Source organism: Sciurus carolinensis, chromosome 13 (genome assembly GCF_902686445.1).
Source record: "Sciurus carolinensis chromosome 13, mSciCar1.2, whole genome shotgun sequence".
In the NCBI taxonomy this organism is placed as follows: Eukaryota; Metazoa; Chordata; class Mammalia; order Rodentia; family Sciuridae; genus Sciurus; species Sciurus carolinensis.
The window spans coordinates 88,085,748-88,107,060 of record NC_062225.1 but is presented as its reverse complement, the minus strand read 5'-3'; the positions used below and the strand labels follow the sequence as shown (position 1 = coordinate 88,107,060).

Below are 21,313 nucleotides of genomic sequence, written 5' to 3'. Positions count from 1 at the left end.
AGAGATATTGATTCAATCATCATAGAAACAGGGTTAGAAATCCATTTTCCCCAATGTACTATACGAATATGGTTATTCTATTTGTTACACAAAAGGGGTTATATAAAAGGAATTGGAAAGTACTGTCCTAATTGACATCAACCTTGTTTCTATTATTATCATTCCTGTACTAACAGAAGGAGCCTGGAGTTACAATAAGGCACCTCCCAAATACTGATCTGGCCTTCCAAGAAGCTGAACACACAAGCATTCTTTATGTTGTATACCAAGAATACACCAAGTATTGGGTTTAAAAAAAAAAGAAAAAAAGTGAAAAGAAAAAGCAAAATACTGGCAGTATCTCCAGCACTAACCAGAGAAGAGGCTACTTGGGTCGGTGAACAGTCTTCCATAGTGAAAGAGTTACGCTGAAGCTGCATGCAGTAATGCTGGAGTACCCAGTCTTTATGATCAAACTGTAGCTTCTCATGCCCACCAATCTTCTGACACTAACTTGGATCTTCCTGCCAATTTCCTTGTAAGTGTTGGGCCCAGTGACACATGCCTGTAATTCCACAACCAGAGAGGCTGAGATAGGAGGACTGCAAATGCAAGGCTAACCTTAACAACTTAGTAAGACCCTGTCTAAAAATAAAATATTAAAAAGGGCTAGGGATGTAGCTCAGAGGTAGACCGCTCCTGTGTTCAATACCTAGTACCACAGGAAAAAAATGTGGGGGTGGACAGGAGTTCTGGAGATGTAGTTCAGTGTATGGTTCAATACCAAGTACTGCAAATTTTTAAAAAAAAATGCCTACAAGCAATAAGAATGCTTAAATGTTTGACTCACTCTCTGAACAACTTCTAAAGCTTGCAGCCCACCTCTAGACATTAACTGATTTAAGAGGTCAAAAGGTTGAGGAGACAAACCCTAGAACATAACCATACACTAGTATAATAACCTGTTCAGCACTCCTACCCTACAAACATTTCTTTCTTATCCTAAGTAAATTCCTGAAAAAAGTATCATTGGGTTATAATCTCTAATTTATAGTTATTAAAATTAATGCAACTCCAGAGCATCATTAATGTAAAAATGCCTTTCTGGGAGAAAGTTGAATAAGATCAGTTAAAAAAAAAAAAATCACACTGTATAAAAAAAGGTATTCAGACTACTTTTTTTTTTTTTTTTTTTTTTGGTGTGGTACTGGGGATTGAACCCAGGAGCATATACCCAGTCCTTTTAATTTTAATTTAAAAAATTTTTTTTTTGGTATTAGGGCTTTAACCTAGGGGCACTTTACCAATGAGCTACATCCCCAGACCTTTACTAAATTGCTGAGGCTGGTCTTGAACTTGCAATACTCCTGCATCAGTTTCCTGAGTTTCTAGGATTACAGGTGTGCACCACATGATGTATGATTTGGGATTTGATTCTAGTAGTAACAAAAAAGACTTAAAACCCGACGTTAGCTAGAATACTTGTTAAAATAATGTAATGAAGCTAGGTGTAGTGGCGCATGCCTATAATAGTAGCAACTAGGGAGGCTGGCGCAGGAGGATTGCCAAGTTCAAGGTCAGCCTCAGCAACTTAGTGAGGCCCTAAGCAATGTTGAGATCCCATCTCAAAATAAAAAATAAAAGGGTGGGGGATGTGGATCAGTGGTTAAGCGCCCCTGGGTTCAAGTCCCAGTACCAAAAAACCAAAAAAGAGTCATAAATCAATATGATGAGTTGTCATGATGTCAGGGAATTTATATACTCTTTAGACCTGAGTATATACCACTAAAGTTACAGTTAAAGTAAAAATAAGCCAAATAGTCTATGCAATCAACTGGTTATTTCTGTGGGCAAATAAGAGCTAAAAACCTCAGGCTAAAGAGACAAAGGAGGAGGAAGAAGAAGAAAGTAAAGAAAATCAAACACTTTCTATAAAAATAAAGAACTGGGCTGGGGTTGTAGCTCAGTTTAAAAAAACAAACAAAACAACAACAACAAAAAGAAAAAACAAAAAACAACAAAGAATTTACTTCCCTACCCCAAATAAAATTCCTAAATCCTTTTCCCTGGTCCGTAAGATCTCTAGTCACCTCTATTTCATGACACAGGCAAAATTTATGATAATATTGCCATTAGCATCTGCTACAGCACAGTGGTGTCTTATAAAGGACGGAACAGCCTTTTATGAGCTCAATGCATTCTACTACCCAAATACAAAGAGCCACCTTAAAAAAAGAAAAGGCAAGAAAACAATAAAAATGCAAAGGTATTAAAAATGTTCATCCTGTCTTTCACCTTGAGTACACCAAGCTGTTCCGACTGTAGGGGCAAGGTCTTAACGGTGTGTTTAAGATCCAGCCATAATAGAATATAGCCTCTGACAAAGAATGGGGTGATGAAGACACAGGTAAACTGCAATGTGCCAGCAGTAAAGAAAGGCGGGGTTCTTGTCTCTTCAAAGCAGTTGAACCAGTTTCACAAGGTATAAGAAACCAATGTCCATTTTCTGACCTCTGTCTGCTGTATTCCCATTTTAGCAGCTGCATAATTAGTAGTCACAACTGCAATATAAAACATTATGCCTTCTGCTCAAAGACTCCTGGGATATGCAAGTTTGAAAAGACATCCATTGGTGACACTAATATCTTACAAATTTGTCAACCTGCATGAAAAACTCTTACATATACACAACCACCATTTACCAACATTTCCAGATCAGTGCTGCCTAAAGAACCAAGGCAGGGGCTGGGGTCGTGGCTCAGTGGCAGAGCGTTCACCTAGCATGTGTGAGGCACTGGGTTCGAGTTTCAGAACTGCATATAAATAAATGAATAAAATAAAGGCCTATCAACAACTAAAAAATTAAAAAAAAAAGAACCAAGGCAAATACCAATACCTATACTTTCTTCCCCTTAGAGAGAACTTTCAATTTATTTCCAGAGGCTACTTTAGCCATTGATTTTTCCAAGGAAAGAATGAATGAATGATGGTAAACATGTAAGTTTTCCTTAAAAGGGGAGGAAAGAAGGAATAGGAAGTCAAATCCTGGTTAGGTCACAGTAATAAAATGGACAGACATGCTGATACCTAACAAAAAGGATGCTCTATTAATTAAAAATAGGTCAAAATTGCCTGGCTACCCTACAATATATGGGTCAAGTTTTGCTATGTCCTGAGAAGACTACTAAAGATAGAAAACTGACTACTAGCAAGGACACCAGTGCACTTCAAGCTTCTTTTGCAAATCTATGAGAAACTGAAGATGGGCATGGTGGTGCACTGTGATCCCAGTGACTTAGGAGGTTGAGGAAGAAGTATTCCAAGTTCGAGGCCAACCTCAGCAACTTAACAAGACCTCGTCTTAAAATAAACGAAAATAAAAAGGACTTGGAGGTATGGCTCAGAGGTTAAGTGCCCCTGGGTTCAATCCCCCATGCCAAAAGCAAAACCAAAACAACAAAAAAACCACAGGCAAACCAAAACAAGACAAACTGAATCAAGCCACTATACTGTATTTGATTCTTTACTGCCTCTATCTATCAGCTCTTTCTTACAAGGCACAAAAGGATCAAGAGAAATTGAGAGCCTATGAGGAAAAGTTATTCCGCATTTGCAATTAAACTTAATGGATTACTGATTATCTTCAACTAACTACTGGGTACAATGTAAAAAATATAATCTTGGAAAAATAAACAATGCATACTAGTACATAGAGGGGGAAAAAAGATGAAGTCCTTATTCTTATATACCTTTACAGTTTACCACAAACACTAATCTGAACTGAGTGCAATTTATTTTGGAGAAAGTCTGTAAGAGGCATGTAGAACACTGGTAAACTTCAGATAATATACAGCTGGGTCTCATTATAGACTTGGTGAAAAGGAAAATACTACATAAATGTATTCATCCAGCCTTATGGAAGGGAGAGAATTACAGCAAAGATAAGAAAATGTACCAGGCATGCTGATGCACTCCTGTAATCCCAGCAATTTGGAGGTTGAGGCAGGAGGATTGCCAAGTTCAAGGTCAGTCTGGGAAACTCAGAGGAACCCTGTTTCAAAATAAAAACTTGAGAAGGTTTGGGGATGTACCTTAAGTAATCCTCAGTACTGACCCCTTCCAAAAAAAAAAAAAAAAGGATAAAGGGCATCATATTATATAAGAACCACAGGTGGTTCCATATGGCTGGAGCACAGGTCAATAAAGAGAAAGTAAGTTGAAGGAAAAGGCTGTCAGACTTTAGGTCATGTTAAAGAACCTGGACTTCCCTCTATTGGTAAGGGTTGTGCTGTTACCGCCCCCACAGGACTTATAAGCAATACTAGCACATGCGAAAGCAGACTAAGGGAGACGCTCCAGTTGAAGAGCATGTATGACTGGAGTGCAGGTCCTTCCCTACCGCCACCCAAGAGAATTCAGAAAGGCAAGATGATCTTGGAGGAATGGGGTCTATAAATGAAGGCTCTACAATGAAAGGCACCTTTTCTATTCTAGAAAAGCTCACTAGTTGATTGTTAGTCTTGGGGAAGGGAGGATGAGGAATGACTGACTAATGGGTACAAGATTCTTTTTGTGATAATGAAAATGTTCTGGAATTCACAGAGGTGGCTGCAAAACTTTAAGAATAAATTAAAAATCATTTAACACCTTAAAAAGGTAAATTTTATGGTACTAGCATAGTGACATGAGGATCAAAAGTTCAAAGCCAACCTCAGGCCCAGAGCAGTGGTGCACACCTGTAATCCCAGCGGCTCAGGAGGCTGAGGTAGGAGGACAGAGAGTTCAAAGTCAGGCTCAGCAACTTAGTGAGGCCCTAAGTAACTCAGTGAGACCCTGTCTCTAAATAAAATACAAGAGAGCTGGGGATGTGGCTCAGTGGTTGAGTGCCCGAGTTCAACCCCCAGTACCGTGCCCCTCCCCAACCCATCCCCCGGGGCAAAAAGCCAACCTCAGCAACTTAGTGAGACCCTGTCTCAAACATTAAAAAATTTAAAAAGGGCTGGAGATGTGGCTTTGTGGTTAAGCACCCCTGGGTTTAATCCCCCAAAACAAACAAAACCAAACAAAAAACCATAAACAAGAAGCTAAATGAAGACAATTAAGTCAAACTATTTTATGAACTTTTCTTTGAAACTGCAGAGAAACGTGAATCAATCATTAAACTCCTTAGAGGAATCAATATCCTTAAGAGAAATTCTTTGTGTGCTATAATCATTACAAAGAATTTAAAAAGTCGCTACAATTTTTAGTATTATTTTTATTATTATTTTTAGTATTTAGTATTATTTTTGGAATATTAAAAAACCACTAACAAAAAAAAAATCACACAAAATAAAAATGATTCAACAGTACTTATGAAAAATTCAGGGCTTTTATGGATAATTTGTGACCTCCACTCATCCCCTTAATTCTATTTTCTCCATAAACTCTCTCATCATAAATTCTACCACTACAGGAAAGAGTACCATATCTTACTGAAAAATATTGGAGGGCCTGTAATAACAATCCTAGTAGGTCCATCAGACTCAACAGATTTGGCAGCTGAATAATGCTGCTCTGATATGCTGCTAAAGAACTAAAAGGAAACTAGTCGTAATCTGGCTGAAATATTGTTTTATAAACATTTACTAGACCATTTAGATTAAAAGCAGAGTTCAGAAACCTGCCTTGAGCAATAAAATCGCTGCTGGGCAACTTAGCGAGGAAGGCCCTGAGGTCCTTTGGACAGCAGGCACTGCCTATTGAACCTCTGTGCTCTCCCAGGACCAAGACATGTTCGGTTTCAGCACCATTATTTTTGGTTAAGCCCGATGGCAAGAAGCCAGAGCTAGAGCTAAACTCAGACCTTGAGGCCCAGCTATAGCAGCCAAGTAAAGTTAAGTTGGAGATAGCCAGAAAGATGTAATTTTTGTTACAGGTACTCAAATGAAATCTTTCCAGAAAATTCAAGTCCAGCTAGTGCATGAACTGGAGAAAAAGTTCAGTGGGAAGCATGTGGTCTTTTGCTCAGAGTTTTGCCTAAGCCAACTAGAGAAAGTCACACCAAAAATAAGCAAAAGCATCCCAGGAACTGACAGCTGTACACGACCTGATCCTTGAGAAACTGGTCTTTCCAAGTGAAACTGTGTGCAAGAGGGTCTGCAGCAAACTGGATGGTAGCTGCTCATGAAGGTTCATTTGCACAAGGCACAGCATAACAACGTGAAAACAAGCTGAGACCTTTTCTGGTATCTATAAGAAGCTCAAAGACAAGGATATTAACCTTCAATTCCCAGAATTTCAGTTGTAAACAAAAAGAACGTGAAATAAAGTATCATTCACAGTAGAAACAACACAAATTTAAAAGTAAATAATGGCCAGGCATGGTGGTGCACACCTGTTATCTCAGCAGCTCCAGAGGATGAGGCAGGAAGATTGTGAGTTCAAAGTCAGTCTCTGCAACTTAGTGAGGCCCTAAGCAACTCAGCAAGACCCCATCTCCAAATAAAATACAAAAAAGGACTGGGGATGTTGCTCAGTGGTTAAGCACCCCTGATAGTTCAATCCCTGGTACAAAAAAAAAAAAAAAAAAATCCAAAAACACACGTGCAAAACAAACAAACAAACCCCACTGTAAATGATATTCAATTATTCAATCCCTAGTACTACACATGTACAAAAAAGACCTCTATTAAAAAAATCACCCACGTCTCTAAGAGATGTAGAGTTAATCATTAAAAGAAAGTAAAGCCTTAATTCCCAACTACTGTTATTCTAAATGTACCAGGTTACTTGGAGTTTTGAATCCCCTCTCTCATCTTAATTTGTTCAAGAACATAGTTATTTCCATATAATTTCCCTCTTTCAATATCAGTCCTTAGACAATGAAGTTGCTACATCCACAGTCCAATTGCTTTTTATTTTGACACAGGGTTTTGTTAAATTACCCAGGCTGGTCTTGAACTTGCAATCCTGCCTCAGCCTCTTAAGTAGCTGGGATTATAAGCATTCTTTAAGGTTTTTGTTTTTTGCCGTACTGGGGCTCATACATAGGGCCCTATGCATGCTAGGCAAGAAAATTCTACCACTTAGCCATCCCACGGCTATAAACTTTTTGCTTTTGACATCACTAAGAACCAAATACCTGGACTCTGCACTCAGGCCCCAAATTATCAACAATATTTGCTAAATAGAAGAAGTTTGAACTCTTGGGCTGGGGTTGTGACTCACTAGTAGCACGCTAGCATGTGAGAGGCACTGGGTTCAATTCTCAGTACCACATATAAATAAAGGTCCATTGACAACTAAAAAGATATTTTTTAAAAAACCATGCATAGTCCCAAATAACTGAAAGTCAGAACACCTAGTTTAATTATGTATCTTAATACTACAGAGCAAAATTTTTAAAAATTTTAAAAGAACAAAAATTGTGAGCTATATAATGTCTGTTTGGTGGAACGAGCAAAACAAGAGGGGAAATGGCAGTGTTAACTCTAGATGAGTAACATCAATTAGTTCACAGGGCAGAAAGAAATCTGAAGATCACTATCATTTAAGATTTTAAAGCATTTTTATACACTTTCCCACAATTTATTTGTCACAATCACCCTGACACTTATAAACAGCAACCCACAACTGTCCTTTAGAAGGAAGCATTTATATTCAATTTATAGTTTATCATAAAATCTCACCACTTGCACCACTGTTTCTCCATTTGCTAAAATAAGGCCTGCAGCAAACAAAGAACGTATGTTAAAAAGTCAAAGTAAACTAACTAAATATACCTTACAGAACACCTAGTACTACACTATGCTAAACCAATTGGAACAAAAGGTACATATGACAAAGAAATCATGGAATACGGCTCATCTGAAATTAAACAAAACAAAAAAACAGATGGACAGTCAAGACTGGTGTAAAAGACAAGTTTCACCGATGAATTCTTTGACCATGTTGGCTTACAGTTAACCAGGTGTACTGTTTCTTTTTCAAAACTAAATACAACCAGCTCTAAAGGACTACCATCCATGAATTTCAAGCATGCTAACTCTGCTTCGTAGATGAGTACTGGGGGAAGAGAATGAAGAAACTATTAACTGTATACCATTTTCAATATAAGGAAGTAGAGGTATTCCATTGTATCAGGTCTCTGGTTAGTTTTTTAGGAATTATCAAGGATACTTATTCCCTGATCTCTAAAATCAAGTTTTCCTCTTTTCTTCATTAGCACACCTGTGATTTTTCTGGTTTCCAAACCTATATTCCTAGGAAAATTTGGTGGGCAAAGAGGCAGGAAACTGAGGAGGGGAATGTTTTAAAAATATCAACACCAGACTGACTGAGCCCCATCTCCAGGATCCCTCAGCCCGACTGATCACTCCCTGTCTCTGGGGCCCTCGTCGACTGACTGCTCCCTGCCGCCAGGACCCCCAGACCAACTGACTGCGTCCTATCACCGGGACCCCAGACCGACTGATTGCAACTGGTCTCCAGGATCCCGCAACCACACCAAACACACCCAACCTCCAGGACCCCTGCCTGACCAACCGCATTCCGCCTCTAGGACCTCCTGCTGACCACAGCCACACCCTGAGCTGCAGTTCCCCATTTGCCAACACATTTCGAAGCCAGAGCGGCCATCTTGGATAATCCTGGAAGCCATAGCTCTGATCTTTAGGTGGGGCAAAACCCATCCTGAGACCCCTGCTGGAGGCTTGAAGCTCCTTGTCAGGTACCTCTCATGCATCAGGCTACTGAACTCTGAGAGGTTTTATTACTATATGACTGTTAAACTGTAGATTTTCTTTTTTCCCCTCATTGAAAAAGTTTAAGTTTTTATTTCTTTACTTTTCTTGTTTTCTTTTCCTTTTGTTTACCTGTTCCCTCAGAGTCTCTTTCTCCCTTTTTTGCATGCTAACATCCAATTTCTTTTGATTACTCTCTCACCCTTTCTATTTTCTAGAAGTTCTGTGTATTTTTTTCTTATCCCATTAACAGCCACATTCTACATCCCTCTGCATCCTTTTTATCCTCCATTAGAAACTGCAGACCTTATTGCAAACCTGTTTGTTTTACCAAAGATAATATTTGAACTCATTCTGTTTATTATGACAATTTTGTTATTGTCCTCATAGGGGCTATTTGGTCTAGGATTGCATAGTGTCTGAATTGGGCACTGCTAATATTGATCTCCCCTTAAAGAAAGGGTTTTGGAAACCTATAGAGCCACTATAAGCCTATAGGGGGAAATCTGCAATACCCCAGATCTGCACTGTTAGAGGGGAAGATACATGAACAATATGAAAAAACAAGGGAAGAAAATGATCCAAACAAATCTAGATTCTATAGTAATAGAATCCAATGACAGTATGTTAGAAGAAATGTCAGAAAAAGACTCCACTTGGAAGTCAGAACCTCAGACAATGAAGACAAAATATTTAATCTGGAAAATAAAGTCGCCCAAACAGAGAAGATGGTAAGAAATCATGAACAGAATCTCCAAGAACTATGGGACATCATGAAAAGACCAAATTTAAGAATTATTGGAATTGAGGAAGGCACAGAGATACAAACCAAAGGAATGAACAACCTAGTCAATGAAATAATATCAGAAAATTTCCCAAACCTGAAGAATGAAATGGAAAACCAAATACAAGAGGCTTACAGAACAGCAAATGCACAAAATCACAGCAGGTTCATACCAAGGCACATTATAATGAAAATGCCTAACATTCAAAATAAAGATAGGATTTTGAAGGTCGCGAGAGAAAAGCATCAGATTACATATAGGGGAGACCAATACGGATAGCAGCCGACTTCTCAACCCAGACTCTAAAAGCTAGAAGGGCCTGGAACAACGTATTTCAAGCTCTGAAAGCACATGGCTGCCAACCAAGAATCCTATACCCAGCAAAACTAACCTTCAGATTTGAAGATGAAATAAAATCCTTCCATGATAAACAAAAGTTAAAAGAATTTACAAATAGAAAGCCTGCACTACAGAATGTTCTCAACAAAATATTCCATGAGGAGGAAATGAAAAACAACAATGGAGGTCAGCAAAAGGAGGAACTACCTTAGAGAAAAACCACTCAAAGGAGAAACCAAGCCAACTTAAAAACCAAAAATAAACCAAATGACTGGGAATACAAATCATATCTCAATAAAAACCCTGAACGTTAACAGCCTAAACTCATCAATCAAAAGACATAGACTGGCAGAATGGATTAAAAAGAAAGACCCAACAATATGCTGCCTGCAAGATATTCATCTCATAGAAAAAGACATCCATAGGCTAAAGGTGAAAGGATGGGAAAAAATCTACCACACACATGGACTCAGTAAAAAAAGCGGGGTTTCCATCCTCATATCAGGTAAAATGGACTTCAAGCCAAAGTTAGTCAGAAGGGATAAAGAAGGACATTTCATAGTGCTTAAGGGAACCATAAATCAGGAAGACATAACGATAGTAAATCTTTATGCCCCAAACAATGGTGCATCCCTGTACATCAAACAAATCCTTCTCAATTTCAGGAATCAAATAGACCACAACACAATAATTCTGGGTGACTTTAATGCACCACTGTCACCACTAGATAGATCATCCAAACAAAAACCAAACAAAGAAACCATAGGACTCAATAACACAATCAATAACCTAGACTTAATAGACATATATAGAATATTCCATCCATCAACGAGCGGATTCACTTTCTTCTCAGCAGCACATGGAACCTTCTCAAAAATAGACCATATGTTATGCCACAAAGCAGCCCTTAGGAAATGCAAAAAAAGAGAGATACTGCCTTGTGTTCTATCAGATCATAATGGACTGAGAGTAGAAATCGATGACAAAATAAAAAAGGGAAATTACTCCAACAGTTGGAGACTAAATAATATGCTATTGAATGAAACATGGATAACAAAAAACATCAGGGAGGAGATTAAAAAATTCTTAGAGGTCAATGAGAACGACGATACAACATATCAAAATCTCTGGGACACTATGAAAGCGGTACTAAGAGGAAAATTCATTGCATGGAGCGCATTCCAGAAAAGAATGAAAAGTCAACAACTGAGTGACCTAACACTACAGCTCAAAGCCCTAGAAAAAGAAGAACAGAATAACAGCAAAAGTAGTAGAATACAGGAAATAATTAAAATCAGAGCTGAAATCAATGCAATTGAAACAAAAGAAACAATTTAAAAAACTGACAAAACAAAAAGTTGTTTCTTTGAGAAAGTAAACAAAATAGCAAACCCTTAGCCACACTAACAAAGAGAAGGAGAGAGAAGATTCAAATTACTAAAATTTGTGATGAAAAAGGAAATATCATGACAGACACCACTGAGATATAGAACATAATGAGAAGCTACTTTGAAAATCTGTATTCCAACAAAATAGAAACTACCGAAGACATCGACAAATTTCTAGAGATATATGCTCCTCCCAAACTGAACCAGGAGGACATACACAATTTAAACAGATCAATATCAAGCAATGAAATAGAAGAAGGCATTAAAAATCTACCATCCAAGAAAAGCCCAGGACCAGACGGATTCTCAGTCGAGTTCTACAAGACCTTCAAAGAAGAAATCATTCCAATACTTCACAAAGTATTCCAGGAAATAGAAAAGGAGGGTACCCTACCGAACTCATTCTATGAAGCTAATATCACCCTCATACCCAAACCAGGCAAAGACACATCAAGGAAAGAAAATTTTAGATCAATATCCTTGATGAATATAGATGCAAAGATCCTTAACAAATACTGGCAAACCGTATCCAAAAACATATTAAGAAAATTGTGCACCACGATCAAGTGGGGTTCATCCCTGGAATGCAAGGATGGTTTAACATCCGTAAATCAATAAATGTAATTCATCCTGTCAATAGACTTTAGGATAAGAATCATACGGTCATTTCAATTGATGCAGAAAAAGTGACAAAATACAACACCCCTTTCATGCTCAAAACACTAGAAAAAATAGGGAAAGTAGGAACATACCTGAACATTGTAAAGGCTATTTATGCTAAGCCCATGGCCAACATCATTCTTAATGGAGAAAAACTGAAACCATTCCCTTTAAAAACAGGAACAAGTCAGGGATGTCCTCTTTCACCACTTCCATTCAACACTGTCCTCGAAACTCTAGCTAGAGCAATTTAGGCAGAACAAAGAAATTAAAGGGATACGAATAGGAAAAGAGGAACTTAAGCTGTCACTATTTGCGGATGACATGATTCTATATTTAGAGGATCCAAAAACCTCCTCCAGAAAACTTCTAGACCTCATCAATGAATTCAGCAAAATAGCAGGCTATAAAACAACACACATAAATCTAAAGCATTTTTATACCCAAGCGACGAAACAGCTGAAAGGGAAATGAGGAAAACAACTCCATTTGCAATAGCCTCAAAAAAAATAAAATACTTGGGCATCAATCTAACCAAAGAGGTAAAAGATCTCTACAATGAAAACTACAAAACATTGAAGAAAGAAATTGAGGAAGACTCAGAAGATGGAAAGATCTCCCATGTTCTTGGAGAGGCAGAATTAATATTGTCAAAATGGCCATACTACCAAAAGTGCTATACAGATTCAATGCAATTCCAATTAAAATCCCAATGACGTACCTTACAGAAATAGAGTAAGCAATCGTGAAATTCATCTGGAAGAATAAGAAACCCAGAATAGCTAAAGCAATCCTTAGCAGGAAGAATGAAACAGGGGGTATCGCAATATCAGAACTTCAACTACGCTACAAAGCAGTAGTAACAAAAACAGCATGGTATTGGCACCAAAATAGACAGGTAGATCAATGGTACAGAATAGAGGACACGGACAAAAACCCAAATAAATACAATTTTCTCATACTAGACAAAGGTGCCAAAAATATGCAATGGAGAAAAGATAGCCTCTTCAACAAAAGGTGCTGGAAAACTGGAAATCCATATGCAACAGAATGAAACTAAACCCCTGTCTCACCTGCACAAAAATCAACTCACAATAGATCAAAGACCTTGAAATCAGACCAGAGACCCTGCATCTTATAGAAGAAAAAGTAGGTCCAAATCTTCACCTTGTTGGCTTAGGATCAGACTTCCTTAACAGGACTCCCATAGCACAAGAAATAAAAGCAAGAATCAATAACTGGGACAGATTCAAACTAAATAGCTTTCTCTCAGCAAAGGAAACAGCAATGTGAAGAGAGAGCCTACAGAGTGGGAGAATATCTTTGCCACTCATACTTCAGATAGAGCACTAATTTACAGAATATATAAAGAACTCAAAAAACTCTACAACAAGAATACAAATAGGGGCTGGGAAGATAGCTCAGTCAGTAGAGTGCTTGCCTTGCAAGCACAAGGCCCTGGGTTCGATCCCCAACACCCCCCCCCCCCAAAAAAAAGAATACAAATAACCCAATCAACAAATGGGCTAAGGATATGAACAGACACTTCACAGAAGATCTACAAGCAATCAACAAACATATGAAAAAATGTTCTCCATCTTTAGTAATAAGAGAAATGCAAATCAAAACTACACTAAAATTCCATCTCACCCCAATTAGAATGGCGATTATCAAGAATACAAGCAACAATAGGTGTTGGAGAGGATGTGGGGAAAAAGGTACACTCATACATTGCTGGTGGGGCTGCAAATTAGTGCAGCTACTCTGGAAAGCAGTGTGGAGATTTCTTAGAAAACCTGGAATGGACCCACCATTTGACCCAGCTATCCCACTCCTCGGCCTATACCCAAAGGACTTAAAATCAGCATACTTCAGAGATATAGCCACATCAATGTTCATAGCTGCTCAATTCACAATAGCCAGATGGTGGAACCAACCTAGATGTCCTTCAATTGATGAATGGATAAAGAAACTGTGGTATGTATATACAATGGAATATTACTCAGCTATAAATAATAATAAAATTATGGTATTTGCAGGAAAATGGATGAAATTGGAGAACATCATGCTAAGGGAGATAAGCCAATCTCAAAAATCCAAAGAACGGGGGTTGGGGAGATAGCTCAGTTGGTAGAGTGCTTGCCTTGCAAGCACAAGGCCCTGAGTTCGATCCCCAGTACCGCAAAAAAAAAAAAAAAAAAAAAAAAAAAAAAAAAATCCAAAGAACGAATGATCTCACTGATAAGCGGATGATGACACATAATGGGGGTGAGGGGGGGCAAGAATGGAGGAAGGAAGGACTGTATAGAGGGAAAAGAGGGGTGGGAGGGGTGGGGGGGAAGGAAAAAATAACAGAATGAATCAAACATCATACCCTATGTAAGTATATGAGTACACAAATGGTATGCTGTTACTCCATGTACAAACAGAAACAACATATATCCCATTTGTTTACAATAAAAATAAATTAAAAAAATAAATAAATAAATTAGACTAAAAAAAAAAAAAAAAAAAAATCAACACCAGGTGCTAAACTGCACACAATTCAGAACGACTGCATTAGACCAGTTTAGTGAAAACAAACTATTAAAGCATGTGAAACTTTTTATTCTATTTCTTAATATACAGATCTAGTTGACTTGACAAATTCTGTATGTAAATTCACTATTTATTACCAAGACACAAATACTTTGCAGAATATTTGTAAAGATATTGTATAAGTATTGGATTCAGAGAGGCGGGTAAACAATTAAACTTAGTTGAATGTGGGAAAAAAATATATCAACACCACCATATAATGACTACTCAAGCAACCACCACAGTAACGAAATTTCCCTAGAGCAGCAAGCAGCTTTCAAGGTGCAGTCAAGGAACTGTGCAGATGAGACCTCGTGACCACCACCATGCAGCTCAAAGGAGCTGATCGGAGCAAAAGTGGGATCACTGGGAGGGTGTGGAGAACAAATTCACATATGAAGATTATCAGAATGACTTTCTCTGAGCTCTGAGCTCCAGCGGCAGTGATCTGTGGTTCTGGGTTAGAAGTTGACAGATAAATTAACTCAGGCCCAGGTCTTTGACAACAGTGAGATACCCAACTTTTCCTGAAGCACAGTGTCAGGTCATGTTGGCAGACTAGTGTTTGGGTTCCTGGATGACAAGATGTGTAATGAAACAGGGCAGTTCCACATGTATAAAGGCCACCCGCTTTGGAAGGTGATACTCCCTGTGAGGTCTTTGGGCTTCTGGGTGTGGACACCTTGGCAGTCACCAATGTGGCTGGAGGGCTCAACCTCAAGTTTGAGGTTGGAGATATGCTGATCTGGGATCTCATTAAACTACCTGGCTTCTGTGGCCAGAACCCTCTCAAAAGGGCCTAGTGATGAAAGATTTGGAATTTATTTTCCAGCTATGTCTGAGGCTTACAACTGGAATAGGAGGCAGAAGGTTCTCAGTACCTAGAAACAAATAGGGGATTCAGCAAGAGCTACATGAAGGTACCTATGTATTGGTGGCAGGCCCCAACTTTGGGACTATGGCAGAATGTCACCTGCTGCAGAAGTGGTGTGAGCAGATGCTGCTGGCATGAGCACAGTACCAGAAGTTATAGTGGTCTTGGTTTCTCACTCATCACTAATAAGGTTATCATGGATCATGAAAACCCAGAGAAGGTCAGTCATGAGGAGTAGTAGAGGCTGGGAAACAAACTGCACAGAAATGGAAAGAGTTTGTCTCCATTCTTACGACCAGCATTCTATCCCCTGGCCATGCCAGCTGACCAACTCTGGTCTGGCTCCTAATGGGATCCAACTAGTTACTACCTACTTTGGCCCTATGCTGGGTCATGTGCCTCTCCTCTTAAGTAGTAACAGAAAGGAAAGGAGAAGATCCCTATTTTTTACCTTCCCCACTTCCTCCCACCAGACCCTTCCAAGTATTAGGTCTTCTTGCTCAGTTGTCTGCTCAAAGTAGTTTACTTTCACTTCTATTCTGTAAAAGCTGGAACCCATGCTCTATCGCATGGGGGATATGCTTGTGATATGATGTAAGTCCTTTACCTTCGCACTGGAGTTGCTGCTAGCTTTGTGAGATGATTTTCTCACACCCCCAGGGCTCAGTTCTGCCTCACTTTATTAAAGCAATGGAAACCCCAGCCCAATACCTCCTGGACTTTATTTAATAGCATCATGTTGTGAGAATAAGAAGAGATGCAATTTTTTTAAAAAATGGTGTGTAGTCAGTGGACCTCCTGAGGTCTCCCCCACACCCTCTCTGTGTGGAAAAGGACAGAGGCACAAAGCACTGGAAGCTATCTGCTTTTATCCCACTGTCATTCTCAGAAGAGCAGTTTTCCAGAAGCTCCAAAAGACATGATGGAGCTACAACAGATCCAACGTAAAGCAACGCTACTATTCTTATTCGATTTTGTTATTCTTCTTCAAAAAAGTTATTCTATTCATGCAAGGTACCTACAGCAGTCACGTTCATAAATCAAAAAGTAGAATAGAGGTCGGCAGAGGTTGAGGATGAAGAACAGAGTTAGTGTTTAAGGAGATGGAGACGTTTAGGGATGGATGGGTTGCACACAGTATGAATGTGGTTAATGCCACAGAACAGTACACTTAAAATGGTAAAGTTCTGGGGGGTACCAAGGATTGAACTCAGGGGCACCTGACCATTGAGCCACACCCCATCTTATTTTATATTTTAATTAGAGACAGGGTCTCACTGAATTACTCAGCCTCGCTTTTGCTGAGGCTGGCTTTGAACTCACAATCCTCCTGCCTCAGCCTCCAGAACCACTGGGATTACAAGCATGTGCCACCTCACCCAGCCAAAAAATGGTAAACTTTGTTTTGCATGTTTTACAATTTAAAAACATGTTAACTTCTAATGGGTTTATTATTCTAAACAAGTCAGTAATTATCTCAAATGACTTATAGAAACTTTTAATTTCTAATTATGTAAAATATACATAGATTTAATCTATACAAACAAAACTTTTGAGGGCCATATTTTTAAGCTGTGCAAAGGGATCCTGAGACCAAGAAGTTTGTGAACCACCCTAGAATATGGTCCACTATGGAAGTCAGCAGCCTATAATTTATATATTTTTAAATAAAAGGAAATTCCCAGCACTTTTTAAATATTTAATTAGAGACAGTGTCTCACTGAGTTGTTAAGTGCCTTGCTAAGTTGCTGAGGCTGGTTTTGAACTTGTGATCCTCCTGCTTCAGCCTCCTGAGCAGCTGAGATTACAGGCATGGACTACAACACCCAAACAGGCCTTTTTTCTAGACCTGTGTGTTCACTGGTCCTATGTAAACACCTAGGAGTAGAATTTGTAGAGGTGAGGGAACACACCTTTTTTTATTATGGAAAACTTTAAACATACAGGAAGAGAGAACAGTACAAAGAATTCCCACTAAAGTCAGATGCAACTACATTAGTTCATTGACACTCGTTTCATCTATAACTCTCATTAGTCTGAAGTGATCAATATTATCATCATTTTAACTTTAAATACTCAATATGCAAACAATGCTTTCAAGAACTATCCATCACTGATTTACCTATGAAATATGAACTGTAAGATTTTTCTCTCTATAGTATGTACATGATGCATTTCTATACTACTCTTTTGATACCCAGGAAGTCAACAGTGCCAACTCAAAAGATATTTTCTGTGCTCACTTTGCTAAGTATACAAGCTGCTCTTAATAATAAATATCATAAAAGAACATTATATATAATTAAGATTTCCCAACTGTTAAGCACTCAACAAACAAATCCCATGCTATGGTATCATTAAAAAAAAAAAAAAAAAAAAAAATCAAACGTCACTTTATTTCTGCTACAAAATTATGGTATCACTTTATAAGTGGAACTACATATGAGACAAAAATTAGTTGTGATAATTATCCCTTTGGGAAAACCAAGGCAGTAAAGTCCTCATTACATCCAATACTAAACATGGAGGTAACAGTTAGATCCTTCTGGTAGCTAGATTTTTGTTATCCTTTCAAACCTACCTGTGCTAGAGAGGGTAAAGAGAAATGACCATTCTCAACCCAGGGGCTGACAATGTAATTCACAATCTTTTCAGAGGGCTTTTATAGGGAAAATGCAAACCTTTTGATTTGGAAATTTCACTCCTGAGAACTTTATAAATAAATCCTAGCATAAAACATGCAAAAAAGGATGTTATTCCCAATGTTGCTTATAATGGAGAAAAGTTGTTTAAAACCTGAATTTCAACAGGATATTAGTAAAATTATAGAACATGCAAATAAACAGACCACAGGGTTAAAACTGTAGACCACATATGCCACCCTATTAGTGGGAGTTATGAAGGAAGCAGAATATTTGTAGTTCATCAATTTTCCTAAAAGATCTCAGTATAATTTCAGTTAGTCTTTTTTAATCTGTGCCAAGTTTATTTTTTGGTACCGGGGATTGAACCCATGGGACCTTAACCTCTAGGCCACATCCTAACCGTTTCTTGTATTTTATTTAGAGACAGGGTCTCACTGAGTTGCTTAGGCGGGCTTTGAACTCTCCATCCTCCTGCCTCAGCCTCCCGAGCCACTGGGCCAAGTTTTTAAAATACTACATTTCAGGGCTTTCAGAGGTAATCATGAAGTGGCACTTGGAAAATACAGGACCCACTAAGTATATTTCAGTAAGGTGAACTGTAGAGTTAAATAGCCATACACACAATATTGACAAGGGAGAAAGTAGTAAGTCTAGACAAATGGTTCAGATAAGATGCCAACATATTACCAAGAACCCAAAGGACAGGCATGCATTCAGTACAACTTTAATAGAGTTCATTTTAATCCAGGGGTTCTCAATTTTGGTATTTACTGGCATTTGGGGGTAGGTAACTCTTGGACAGTGGTTGGGGGCAGTCTTGTACGTTTTATGATGCTCAGCAGCATTCAGGCCTCTACCCACAACATGTCAGTAGCACACATGCTCAGCATTCTTTTCACTTCCTAGTCTTGACAACCAAAAAATGCCTCCAGATGTGGCCAAAAGTTTCCTAGGGGATGGAGAGTGGGCAAAATATGGTTGAGAAACACTGCGCTAAGCTTACACTTAGAATATTCCATTCTATTTTACTTTCTGTTTTAGTTTTGGTGCCAGGTCCTCCATCATGTTAAGCAAGCACTCTACCAAAGTTAACTGCCCAGACCTTTTGATTTTGAGACAGGGTCTCAGAGTTGCCCTGCCCAGGCTGTTCTTGACCTTACAACTCTTCTGCCTCACTGTCCCAAGTAGCTGGGATTTCACCACACTCAGTTCACTTTACTTTTTATTAAAAAACAAACAAAACCGCACATGACTCTTAGCTTCAATAAGCTTACAATCTAAGGGCAAAACCCCTAAATATTTTAGATCTTATTGCAATATCCTTATAAATAAGGAAGTCCTCAGTATTATATAGACTCTGGGAGGTTAGTCCAAAGATCTATCTTCCTTCCTTTCTAAGTTATAAACCTTACTTCATGTTTATTGAAATACATAAATTCCCCTGAAGACTCATACTGTGGTCTTAAGCCAGCTACCATGTACCTTAAAGGACTCCTTTGTTTTATTTCATTTCATTTGGGATCATACAACTTAGGTTCAAATACTCTACTACTTATTAGCCTTGAAATCTTGACCAAGGTACCCACTTCCTTATGCCTCAGAGTTCCCTCAATTTTAAAATAATACTACCAATCTAAATTTTGGAAACAGAGTAAGTATGTAAAATGCTTAAAACAGTGTGTAGTGTATAGTAAATGTCCCATATACATCAGTTATTAGCTATTATTCTAACTACAACCCTATAAAGGCAGGCATCACTATCACCAATTTATAGATGAAAAAAACCCCCAAAAAATAGGTCGAGAGATGAAGAAACTTGCCAGTATTCACCAAACTGTAAGGTAATAGAGAAATAATTAAAAAACTGATTCCAGACCTCATACTTTTCCCATTATGCCAAGAAAATTGCATTAAAATTTATTAACTATCAAGAACAACACATCAATCTTACTCCGAAATGATGAGAGTATAGGAGTCACATTTTCATTAAGAGATTAATTTAATTTAGAACACAACTAAATTTAAATGAATTACTGAAATAAGGTTATAGAGCTGTTACACAACCACACAGACTTTTAAGAGATTCTCTATGTACTATTTTAAGTGATTCTAATAAAAAAAAAAAAAAAAATATATATATACACTTCAGTTTTTGAAACTGCATTATACTGAAGTAGACTACTGAAATTAGTCTGTAGGAGAGGATAATACAGTGGTGTTTGAGACAGATTATATCTTGCATATACTCTAAAAGTCTGGTTCTTATTCTCAGGTCATCAACTTTGTAAATGTCAAATTTTATTCCAGAGGAGCTTTATGGATCCCTTTGATTTCTTTGATCTGCCCTTATTTCACATCCAAGTTCTTAGTAATTCCCAACATTAAGATTACCAATGACTTCTGCATTACTTCTTTCTGAAATCATTTCACTAGTCACAAGTTTTTCAATATTTCATTTATTTTTGACATGTTCAACATAGGACTTTAAAAACTATTCACTCTATAGGTAGAAGGAAGTCAGAGCAGAGGTCTGAGTTGATTTAACTTTACCTAGTCCCCAAATACAAGAATTGGAAAAGTCCTGGGGCTGGGGTTGTGGCTTAGTAGTAGAATGCTTGCCTGTCGTGTGAGGCACTGGGTTTGATCCTCAGCACCACATAAAAATAAATAAATTATTTAAATAAAGGTACTGTGTCCATCTACAACTAAAAAATATTTTAAAAAGAGATCTGGAAAAGATCTAGAAATTCTATCCCAACTCTCTGCTTGTACAAATGACATTAACAGAGACAACCTGTGATGTTTCAACTTCTCTCAGATCTCCACTGAGTTTGGTTTTGGTCATTCTGGCCCTCTTAATTTCCTCTGCTCTTTACAGTACTCATTTGTTTTTTAGTATTTTTTCTGATTTCACAGTTCATTAAAAACCTTTCTCAATATAATGATTATTAAATGGGCTGAGGGTTGTACACATTGTACATTTTGAATTAAAAATCAAAAGAATTTCCACCTCCAAATTACTCTATGAAAGGGAAAGAGGCTGAGAATCTCTGCTATTCTGATCAAAAATGTAGCTCTTTTTCTTGTTACTCTAACTGGTTTTCTATAACCAAGTCAGTCTCACCTTCCTTCACATCAAATTCTCCTTACCATTCACCAAAGGAAAAAATATCTCATTTTAGCATGCACGTTCAGAAACTTTAGGCTTCATTCTTCTTCCCTCATTATTTCAAAAGACTCCTTATTAAATTACTAATCTGTCAAATTTTTTAAAAAAGCAGTAAGGTTGGAGATATAGCTCAGTGGTACGGCATTTGCCTAGTGTAAGCGAGGCCTGGTCTGT

General features: G+C 38.1%; 1 protein-coding gene and 2 pseudogenes across 1 annotated transcript in view; 2 read left to right on the top strand and 1 right to left on the bottom strand.

Annotated features, from left to right (window-relative positions):
• Ywhaq (tyrosine 3-monooxygenase/tryptophan 5-monooxygenase activation protein theta) overlaps positions 1–21,313 on the bottom strand; it is a 42,446-nt gene that overhangs the window by 17,858 nt on the left and 3,275 nt on the right. The window lies entirely within an intron of this gene.
• LOC124963506 (40S ribosomal protein S7-like) lies at positions 4,226–6,268 on the top strand (annotated as a pseudogene).
• On the top strand, positions 14,778–15,652 carry LOC124963505 (purine nucleoside phosphorylase-like; annotated as a pseudogene).